Below are 11,908 nucleotides of genomic sequence, written 5' to 3'. Positions count from 1 at the left end.
TACCCCTAGAGGTGGTTCAATCAAGTCTCTCCAAAGAAGGCCCAAACCAACAAAGCCTGATTAGACCTGTGGCCTCATTAGACCTCATTCCCACTTGCTGGAAGTCCCCTCACAGAAACTTGCAGCATTGGTATCCTGGGGGTACACCAAACTGATCCTAATGGACAATATGCCAACTAAGAATATATCATAACCCATCCCACTTCATATAAGTGAGAAGGGAAGCTGACTGAGTCTTATATGAAACAGCTTCAACCTTAGGCTACTCCAACTGGCAGCTCAGAGAACAACACACAAACAAGAAGTGGTTAACAACCACCACCCCTTGCTCTTTCTATTAGTACATAACTCAAGAATTGGAAAGTCTGTTGAACATAGAAAGTGACCACCAATCAGGTCAACTATTCTGACCACCTCAGTGGAGAAGATTCCTTCATTCTTCACTAAGATTTTGAATGTTTCTAGTATTTTTTTATTTATTTTTATTTATTTTTTTCTCTGTGTAAGTATATGGGGCAGAGTATGCATGTAATTTGTGTGAATTCTTGCTGTGTTGATTGGTTTAAGGCCACACACACATACACACACACAACACACACACACACAACACACACACACACACAACACACACACACTTATTTGTTTCTTTTTCTCTCGTTTTTAGCATTTTTAATGTAATTATTTTTCCTAGTATTGTCTTTTGAGGGTTCAGGTTTTTGGATGGCATATTTTGGTTTAGTTTGGTATTATTGTCATTTGTTTATTTCTCATCCTTCTCTTTCTCTCTTCTCTTCTCTTACAAATGGCCAAATGCTATTACCCTCTCTCCCTCTGTTCCAATACCTTGCTTCTTCAATTTTCCCCCTCCCTTCATATAAACATTACTTGCTTGATACTTTCTTCTACGTTGTCTCTATTCATGTTTCATAATTGTAAAGTCTTTTCTAATTCCCCAACCCATTTCCTTTTTCCCTAATTAACTGTATTTTTACCATCTGTTATGGTTTGGATGTGAAATGTCCCCAAAAAAGCTCATGTGTGAGACAATGTAAGAAGGATTAGAGGAAAAATGATTGGGTTGTGAGAGTCTTAATCCAATTAGTCAATTAATCACCTGATAGGGATTAACTAAGTGATAATTGAAGACAGGTGGGGTGTGGCTGAAGGAGGTGGGAATTGAGGCTTTGGGGTATATATTTGTATCTGGCAGGTCGAGACCCCTTTCTCTCTGCTTCCTGATCCCTCTGCCACACTCTTCTGCCATGATGTTCTTTGTAACCTGAAAAATGGAGCCTGCTGTCTATGGACTGAGACCTCTGAAACCATGAGTCCTCAAATAAACTTTTCCTCCCTCTACAATTGTTCTGGTTGGGTCCTTAAGTTACAGCAGTGAAAAACCTGACTAAAACACCATCTTTCAGGACTAATTGGTTTAATAACTATTGCCCCCACCATTAATGGTAATACAATCATTATTGCAATGGATGATATAGTTGCCACCTGCTGTTTGCTTTAAAGCCAGATCTAGCTCATGGTTATTGTTTTACTGTTGACAATTGCTGATCCCACCATTCCAGTAAGACTTCAAGTAGGAACTTTGTGTTGTTTGTTGTTTTCAGTGGTTGTTGCTGTTGGCTAATTTGCCCCATTCTGTGAGGTGCTAGAAACCTACAGGGACACTAAAAGTCACAGGTTAGAGACTCTGCTGATGAACTAAAGATTCCCTGATGTTACTCCAACCCAAAGTGAGACAAAAGCCCCAAACCAACAACAAGGATGCAAGGAGGAACCATTCAAAGAGGGAACACAGGTCCTATCCCTTAGCATCTACTCATACATCAAAAACAGAGAAGTCCCAGAACAAATAAGATAATTAGACACAAAAAGTATAAATGCAAAATAAAAAAGGAGGTTGGGGAATCCACCTCAATTGATGTATAAGTCCAAGACCTCTGAAAAACATGATGAAACAGGCAAACAAATCTCTGCCCCAAATTCACAATCCCCCAACAAAGGATCCTACTGATAGTGAGGTGGATGAAAACCCAAAGAAATATTATTTTAAAAAATTATTAAAGCATTCAGTGAACTAAGACTAGCAACACCACTCTGGAAAGCAGTGTGGAGATTCCTCAAAAATCTGGGGATGGAACTACCATATGGCCTAGCTATTCCACTCCTTAGTGTTTTCCCCAAAAATCTAAAATCGGCATAGTATAGTGATACATCACCTCAATGTTTATAGCAGCACAATTCACAATAGCTAAATTATGGAATCAACCCAGATGTCTATCAATAAATGAATGGATTAAGAAATTGTTGTGTATACACACACACACACACACACACACACACTCATAAAATGTAGTTCTACTGAACCACCAAAATAAATTATGGTAGTTGCCAGTAAATGGATGGAAATGAAGAATAAGTGAAGTGAGCCAAACTCAGAAACTCAAAGCTTGAATGTTTTCTCTCATATATGGAAGCTAGAATAAAATAAAGGAAAGGGGAAGAGAAGGACAGGATAACATAAAGAACCAATTCAATATAAATTACTAGACTGAGTTTTGTTCATGTATTAGAAAAGAGGAAGGTGAATGGGAGAGGAGATTGAGGATGGGAGAGAGAATGAAAGGTAAAAAGGGGAGGGAAAAGGGGGTGAGTCATGAACTTTAAGTCAAGTTCTGTGCATGTATGAGTTTCTCAGGAAACTCGGTATAATGTAAAGCTCTTTAAGAAAAAGACTCTGAAATTATGACATTTTCAGGGAAATGGATTGAACTTGTGAACATTATGTTAAGCAAAATAAGCAAAACTCAGAAGGTTAAGTGTTGTATAATTTTTTCTCATACGTGGAACTTAGGTAAAAGGAAAGAAGTATGGTGGTGGGGGGGGGGGGAATAAAAGGAGAGCAATAGAATAGAGGAAAGAGGACAGGACAGGAAGGAGGAAAGGGAAAGGATAAATAGTGGGGAGTGATATTGGCCAAATTGTTACATGTTGTGCATGTATAAATATGTAACAACAAATCCCACCATGATGTACAACTGTAATGTACCAATAAAGATGTAGAAAAATACTGAATTGTATTATCTTTTAAATGTAAAATTAATTAAATTAGATTTAAAACAAAATTTAAAATTCAAAAAAAAAGGGAAAAACAGGAGAACTACTCTCCATCTCTCATGGGTAAGAAAAAGAATTACATGGGTGAGAAAAAAACCTTTAGCCATCTTTAATGGGTCACTTGTGCTTCCCCCAAAGCCTCAACATGATCCAGCATCTCAGGTGTTTTATATACTTTAAGAAATCAGCTCTGCAAATGAAGACAAAAGTCATGAAAGTGTATGGGTTTCACTAGGCCACCAACATTGGGAAAAGGTGCTGCTTTAGAATGTGGGGTAAATTGAGCAGTTAAAGCCCTTCACTAATCAAGTACTGACACAAACATTCTTCCTATATACTAATTTTTGTATAATAAATTATTTTTTCCCAGGCGGGAAGAAGAAATCAGCTCTTCCTGGAGACAGTCATCCCTGCCAAAGCCTTTTGACTTCCTTTTCCAGTATGAACCTGTTTTTGTCTGTATAAATACCATCCTAGGACTTCCCTTCCCAGCTTTCTCAGAATAAACCTCACAGTTTCCTGTACCTAGTACTATATAGAGGAATTTTCTCATAAAGATTATGTAGAATGTAACATTTCTAAGTTATTGCATATCTGAAAATTACTTTACCCATATGTTTTAATTGATAATTTGGCTGCATGTGGGATTCCAGATTCAAAATCACATGCCTTGAGAACATGGATGTCATTACCCAGAATATATTAGTAGCAATTTGTTAAGTTTTTCTTGTTTCATTAGAGCCCCCTGTAAAAGATGCACTTCTGTTTATGCATAATCTTAATTTCACAAGGTTGTGTATAATTCTGGAATTTTCTCTCATTCTTTCTGCCTGGAATTTAATGGATTGTTTCCTTCTGAAGTTTATCTTTCTTCATTTCTAGATTGCTTTCCTTCTATTATAGCTTTTTCTGTTTACTCAGTAGCCATTATCTAGTATTCATTTAAGACAGCAAACCATTAGGCAGATAATCACAGATAGTGGTTCAGAGATATCAGCTATGTTATTTTCATTTAAAAAATCCTATTTAGCACATGCAGAGCTGTGGTTTGTTATTTTTATGATTTTAGTTATGATGTGACCAGTGGAATTTATGCAAGTATCCTATCATGATATAAACATACATAAACAGGTAACTTTCTTCCTATCTCTACTTTAGCAAGTATTCTGTTGATATTGTGATTTTAATGTGGCACAGTTGAAGCATATATTATTCTCTATAATATTCTAAAATAAATTCTCGTGTACCTACTACCCAGCTTTGTCAGATCCTAGCAACTAACCATATTGCTTTGGATCCTAGTTTTTCAGAAATGCACAGAGACAGAGTTAGAATACCCTCCCCACTACAACATTCCTCTTTCCCTCCTCAGAAATCATCAACCTGTTTTGGTTGTTTTGGTTTTGTTTCTGCTTTTGTTATTGTTTTGTTTTTTGTTTTTGTTTTTGCTGTTGTTGTTTTTGTAGTTCCAAGCTGTTCTGCAAATATATACTACATAATTACATGTTCCTTACAATGTATAATATTGTTAGGCATGTTTTAATACTTTATCTAAATGATATACTGTACATATCCTTCTAAGATTTCATTATTCAATATTAGTTTTTCAAGATTTTTACCTTTGATAGGTATAGCTCACATTCATTTATTTTCATTGATTGACAATAGTGTATTGCATATTAAATTTACCTTCTATTAATAGACATATAAGCTATTCACAATGTTTTACTATTTTTAATACTGTAGTGAATGTTCTTGTACCTGGCCTTTTGTATACATATGTGAATGCCTTTAGAGTGTATGCCTAAGTTTGGAATTTGAAAAATAGATAGATCTTCTTTAACTTTGCTAGATATTATTCCCCTCAACTGGTCAGACCCAAACTTTTACAAGAGCAGTGAAAGTAATCCAAGCAGGTTGCCTACATTGCTCTGAATGTTCTTCCTCTGGTAGTCAGTTTCTTGGTATCTAAGTTGTCCTTCCAAGCAGGCTACTGAAGCAAGTAGGCTAATTATATATATATATATATATATATATATATATACAGAGAGAAGTCAAGAGATGTAGATATAGAGGGGCAGAGGAATCCAATGATTGATTTCTCTCTGAAACAAATTATATATGGCACTCTCCAATACTAACCAAACCCAAGTACCCATAAGAATTTCCAAGTACCTAGGCTTATGTTGAATTTTTTTAAAAAATATTTATTTATTTATTTTAGTTTCAGGTGGGCACAATACCTTTATTTTATTTTTATGTGGTGCTGAGGATCGAATCCAGTGCCTCACATGTGCCAGGCGAGTGTGCTACCACTTGAGCCACAACCCCAGCCCCAAGGAACTTATTTGTTATTTATTTTTATGTGGTGCCAGAGATTGAACCCAGTGCCTCATGCATGCTAGACAAGTGCTCTACCACTGAGCCACAACCCTGGCCCCTTGAATTTTTTAAAGAAGTCATTTTGTTCCTGTTAGGGTATCTGGCACAAATATCCATGAGAGAGACATCTCTGAGTTCAAGCAAAAGTTTATTGAATAAAATATCTGCCAGGCTGCCCTTCTGCAAGGCACAGCAGCCTGCTGGACAAAACCTCTTAACTATATAGTCAAGTACAATGGAGTAGTTAAAAAATAACCAATCTGGTCCTGTGATTGTTAGTTGTTATCTTTGCTGTGGTTTTGGTAATTAGGGACTCTTTCAGGGTGGGCCTAATGGGAAGGTCATGCCTGGGTGAGCAGGTGCTGATTTTCAAAATGGAGTTATTTTGGCCTAGGAACCTAACAGTTCCTCTTCATGACAACATGACTACAGTATAAATAAATGTTTGTAGTGGCTTTATACTAATATATACAAGACCTGGATAATTCAAACAAAGAGATGCAAGAGGGGAGTGGAGAGAAAGGAAGAAAGGGGAATGGAAGGGAAGAAATTAGGTGATCAACTCAGGAGATCCATCATCTGAAAATAACACAGCTTTGAAGAAAACTGTATTACACTTTTGTGTGCATAGAACATAATGTACATGGTACCATATGATAGATCCTGTTCTAATTGTTGTGTGTTTTTGTGTATAGAATTATATTAGTTGTAGGTGGACACAGTACCTTTATTTTATTTTTATGTGGTGCTGAGGATTGAACAAACCCTAACCCTCATGCATGCTAGGCGAGTGTCTACCACTTGAGCCACAATCCCAGCCCTATAGTTATATTTTTTTATCTTTGCATTGTTATTAGTGGAAAATAGGTTCCCTATTACTCTGTAGACTCTATGATCAGATCTTGGTTACCAATGACTTTATAAATTCCATAGCATGTGTTCCTGCCTTTATTTGTTTCTCATGAGTGGGATACCTAGATGATCTTCAACTCCTGCAATAATTCTTAAGTGAACATCCTCATACACACTCCTATAAAACACACACACACACACACACACACACACACACAATCACTCACACTCATAGATACTGAATCACAAGGTATATGCGTACCTTGTCTACACTCTCATAGGGTGTTAATTTATGTAGATCACCAAAAATCCACATCATACAAATTTCTGACTTTGTCTATTGATGGATTTATATTTCTTTATTGTTTTAATTTTCATTATTGCCAAATGGGTCCTATTTTTATATGGTCATTGACTATTTGGATCTTTCTTGTAATTATATTTAATGTCCTTTTCCAAATTTTCAATTGAATTTTCTATTTTTCTATGTTGATTTGTAAGCTTTCGTGCTTACACTCACTGATTGGGGTATTGCAAATATCTACTCCCATTCCATCATTTGTAAACTTTGTATATAATTTCCTTTATAAAATAGAAAGTGTTAGTATGAAAATAAGAATAATAAGTCAGAAGGTTAATGATTGGTACATTTATTTTCATGTGAGTTTTGTTTAAAAGGCATTTTCAATTCTTCATGAGAAATATATTCTCTCACATTCTCTTTTATTTACTTTAGAGTTTCACCATTCATACATAGATCTTTATTAGGTAGAATCTACTCTTATTTATGAACATAGGTATTGGCAATTTCTTCAAAATGGAATCTCTTGTCAGATCCTATGGGACAAACAGCACCTGTAGAGACTTAGATGTTAAAGGGTGACAGACTGGGGTTGGGGATTTGCATCACTTCTAGGTTATATAATTTGGTCTTTGGCCCACTTCGGACTCTAGAGGGCATGCTCCTGATCATGACACTGTGATGATTGTGGACATTATGAAAGGCAGAGGTGCTCTCTGCCATCTCATAGGGTAGAGATCACAAGGATAAACTGAGGCAGAAGAACATGGTGGGTGTCATGCCTTCTAGGCAAACTGTTGGTGAACTCATATGAGACACTATCAAGAACTCCCAGGAAAACCCAAGACATTAATGAAAAAGAAAAATCCTACATTACCAGTTGGGCACATAAGGAGCCCAATTATGGTTAATTACTATTAAGTTCATCCCTCTATAACCAGAACTGATGAGGGTCAAAGGAAATAAAACAATGCATGTCAACTGCATTCACTAATGTTTGATGGTATGAAACTACCATTTTATTTTCAGATTCTTTACATAAGAATTATAATTCTGGGACTAAATTGTAATTCTAAAAGAGAAACCTAGCCTGTATATATCACCCATTCATGTTGTTATGAGTAAAGGATTACTCTATACAATTATTTTTCTATTAGTTAATATTCATACTATTAAAGCAAATGGATATGAAACAAGATGTTATAATTATACAGTTAAACATGTAAACCTATTACTAAATCACACTTGAAAGTATCTTAAATAAAATGGCACAAGGGAAAGAATAACTGAACCCAGAAAGGCATTTTTATCTGTCTTTGAAAATATCGTACAGAAGGCAGAGTAGAGTTCCTAAGTGCCTGTGGCAACACATAAATCAGCGCAAATTAAAAGTATCATAATGATTGAAATTTGATCAATGCATCTTGAATTTGTAATTATAATTTTAAATGAGTTTTTCCAGGAAAATTGCTAAATTTCTCAGAAAGTTTCTCATATCACTCATTGTACGCAGAATGCATTCAGTTCAAAACACATCAAAGTTCAGTCTCACAAAACTTAATTTTCAGATTTAATTTGATGTAGCTACACATAAAATTATAGCTGATGATTTTATAATCCCTTGAGTCATTTTATTAATTAGTCCAATTGGCCAAATACAACAACTATTAGAGAACAAACAGTCAAGCTAATGAGACAAGGCCCCATAATACTTAGTCAAAATTACTTCAAGAATCTTATAAAACTGAATATAGATATATTGTTAACAATCCAGAAAGTTAAAAAAAATTATGTAGATGCTAACATGTAAGCCTAATGTCATCATAAAAGGGCCAAAAGGTCTTCCCAGAAGCACAAGAGACCTTCATTCAGACACCTCAGCTTCTTAACATGTCACAGGAAATAATTTAAGCATGTATCAGGTTTTAAGGATGTGTCAGCAAAGAGGAATAGCTTTATTAGATATTATAAGGAGAAGATGCATGCATTCTCATAGCAGAATACTGTCTATGTGAAGAATGAGAAATACTTTTTGTTTCATAGGCTCTTTTAAAATAAATTTGCGGGGGTTGGGCATGGGAAGGCATGTGGGAACAGCATCAGCCTGCTGAACTCAGTTGTTTGAACTCTAAATCCAGACCTTGATGGTGGTATGGTGGTATGAAGATCTTTCAGGATCTTCAGGTTAACATTGTCTCTTCTATATACATGATGTTTAGAATGTGCCTATATTATAGGTTTCTTTTTTAAAAAATGTTTTATTCTTTTTAGTTATATGTGACAGTAGAATATATTTTGACATACATACATGGAGTAAGTTTCTTAAAATACATCTCCCTTTGCTTCATCTAATCTAAAACACATTGTTTGGGCTAACAGTGTACTTAAGCTTTAACCAAAATGAGATAATTTTCACAGATGAGTGGATTCACAGTAATAATAAGATTTGTAGATTTCTCCAAAATTTTGGAGTGACAGGCCTGGGGGGAATAAAAAACAGGTCTTGGGGAAAACAAGTCTAATTAGGGGGTTTCAGATTTGTGACTATTCCCTTTAACCTGTTCTGCCTATTTCTTCTTTCCTAACTCACTATCACTCTGGGTAATAACTATTATGAACAATTTGGCATAATCAAAGCACTGACACTGAAATATTTCATATCTCTGTGTGATCATTTCTATCCAAAACCCTATAATTGAAGTAGAAGGAATAAAAAAATAGTAGAGAGGAGACATAAAGGAAGACAAGGAAAAAATTTTTAATTCAGAAGTTCTGTATAGTATCCCAGGCCTGTCTCTTCCCAAGCCTGTCTACCTTATAGACCTGTTACTCCCCAAATTCCTGGGAAATCTATAAGTATACCTATGCCCTATTAATTAATGCCCCAGCAAATAGATTAAGCAAAAATAAATATGATATTGTGAGGAACCCAGAATTTACGAGACTTGCCAGCACCATATATTGCTCAGATAATAAAGGCCATGTCAATCTGAGGGTCTTGAGAATGAGACTGAGCAGACCACCAGAACCCATCTTTTGAGATCACCAGACTAATATCCTTCCTACCATTATGCTTTGAATATTGATGTATCCTGCCAATGCTCCTGTTAATATGGGAATATTCAGAGGTTAAACTATTGTATTATGATAGTTGTAACCTAATTAGTCTATTCTAATTTAAATGGACTAAGTGATAATTGTAGGTAGGTAGGGCATGGCTAGAGTAGGTGGGTCACAGGAGTGTGCTCTGGAAGGGTGCAATGCTTCTTTGGCCCCTTCCCCTCCCTTTTCTTTTATCTGCTTCCTGACCCCACCATGAGCTGAACAACTTTGCTCTGCTGGGCTCTTCACCTATGATGTGCTGTCATACCTTGTACCTTAAGTATTGGAGTCAAGGGTCCATGTACTGAGACTGCTAAACCAAGAACCTCCAAGTAAACTTTTCCTCCCATAAGTTGCTTTTGTCAGTTATTTTGGTCATAGGAATAATAATTCTGACTACAACAGAAACTTGTACCAAGAAATGGGGTTGGTACTGTGACTAATCTGAATATTGGTTCAGAAGCCTTTGGAACTGAATTTTAGGAGGAATTTTGAAAAGTTTAGATATAAAAGCTGGAAAAGCATAATAATGTTGGATGCACAGCTTAATTTTCTGTGAGGCTTTTTTTAAAGGTGATGTACTAATCAATCTGGCAGAGGAAATTTTAAGGCAGCACAGAATTCAGGCAATGTCATGAATATTGCTGGCAGCTTTTAGCCATATTTACTGTGATAATCAGGAACAGAAATCAGAACAGATAGATTTGAAAAACTTGCAATTTACCCAGAAAAGTACATAAAATTAGGGACTAGGAATCTGTGGTTGTTGAAGTGATTACAGCCACTAAAGAGATGCTAATTGTTTTACACAAAACAAAGGGAAAGATGGCTAGAGAGCATCTCAGGAATTGGCAAGAACATGTCCATGCCAGGCTCCAAGGTTTAAAAGTACTAATTCCTTTAAGAAGAGACTATAAGGAAGAATAGCACTTTTTTTCATTGTCCTCAGCTGCTTAGGCACTCAGAGGCTGCTACAGCCATAGTCCCAGGAGTCTTGGATATTGCTCAAGATATTGGTAGACCTTGGCATCATCCATGTGGTGCTCGTTCTGCAGAAATGCAGGAGTTAGGGGATCATGGAGGCTTCCACCAAGATATCAGCCAGGTAAAGTGTAGCAGGTTTGTAGCCCCTGTGAGCTTCCCCTGAGAAGGCAATGTGTGAAACTGATAGAGAAGGCAAAACTGTAATGGAGATCTCAGGAACTGAGATGCCATTAATGTGGACTGTCCGGCAAGAAAAGCTGCTGGCTGCAGAGAAGTTCAGACAAAAAAAAAAAAAAAAAAGTCCATGTGCACTGCAACTGGCCAGGCTAAAGGGGCAGGGCTTCCCAAGCCATTTGGAGAGCACATTTCACAGCCATATGTCCTAGATGCTATACATGGAGTTAGGAGACCTGTTTGCTTGGCTGGGTTTGGTCTTGTTTTGGCCCCATCCCTTATTTCTATATGCCTATTCCTCCCTTTTGGAAATGTTTACTCTGTGCCACTCTTTATTGGAGATATATATGGAGATATATTGAAAAACCAGCCTCTATCTCAGAGCAAAGCCTGTCCTTGGAAAGACCCACAGAGCACTCCTAAGCACATTCCCACCCTGCTAAGTTGTTTATCTACAAATAACAGGAGAGATATGCTGCGACAGGTGTCCCTGACTCAGTCAGGCTAGGTGGGGAACCATAGCAGCCCCCTAGCAGCCACCAATCAGCATGAGACAGGGAAATACCTGGGATGCCAGATGACCCTCCCAGTAGTTTATGGTGGTTGATAACGTGTTGGGAAACCGTGTAGTTCAGCATGTACACCCCTCTTGGCTTAAACCAATCAGTTCAAATGAATCGCCCTCTTGTACTGACCAATCACCCCTAGCCAACTTGTTCCCGCCAGTGAATGTGCTAATCATGTTTTAGAGTTGTTATTTGATTTCCCGCGGTGTGTGATGATTTGCTAAGAGATGCTATGATGTATGTGGGGGTCCCTGCCTTCTCCAAAGAGTGTATAAAACTGCTGCAAACCCTGGGCTTGGAGCAAGCTAGCTTGCAATAAACACCTCTTTGCTGTTTACATGGATCTTGGTCTCTGGTAGTCTTTGGGGGTCCTGAATTCGAGTATAACATAAGCAAAAGAGTTGACCCTTACAAAAAG

This window comes from Ictidomys tridecemlineatus, chromosome X (genome assembly GCF_052094955.1).
Source record: "Ictidomys tridecemlineatus isolate mIctTri1 chromosome X, mIctTri1.hap1, whole genome shotgun sequence".
Classification (NCBI taxonomy): Eukaryota; Metazoa; Chordata; class Mammalia; order Rodentia; family Sciuridae; genus Ictidomys; species Ictidomys tridecemlineatus.
This window is presented reverse-complemented; position numbering follows the sequence as displayed.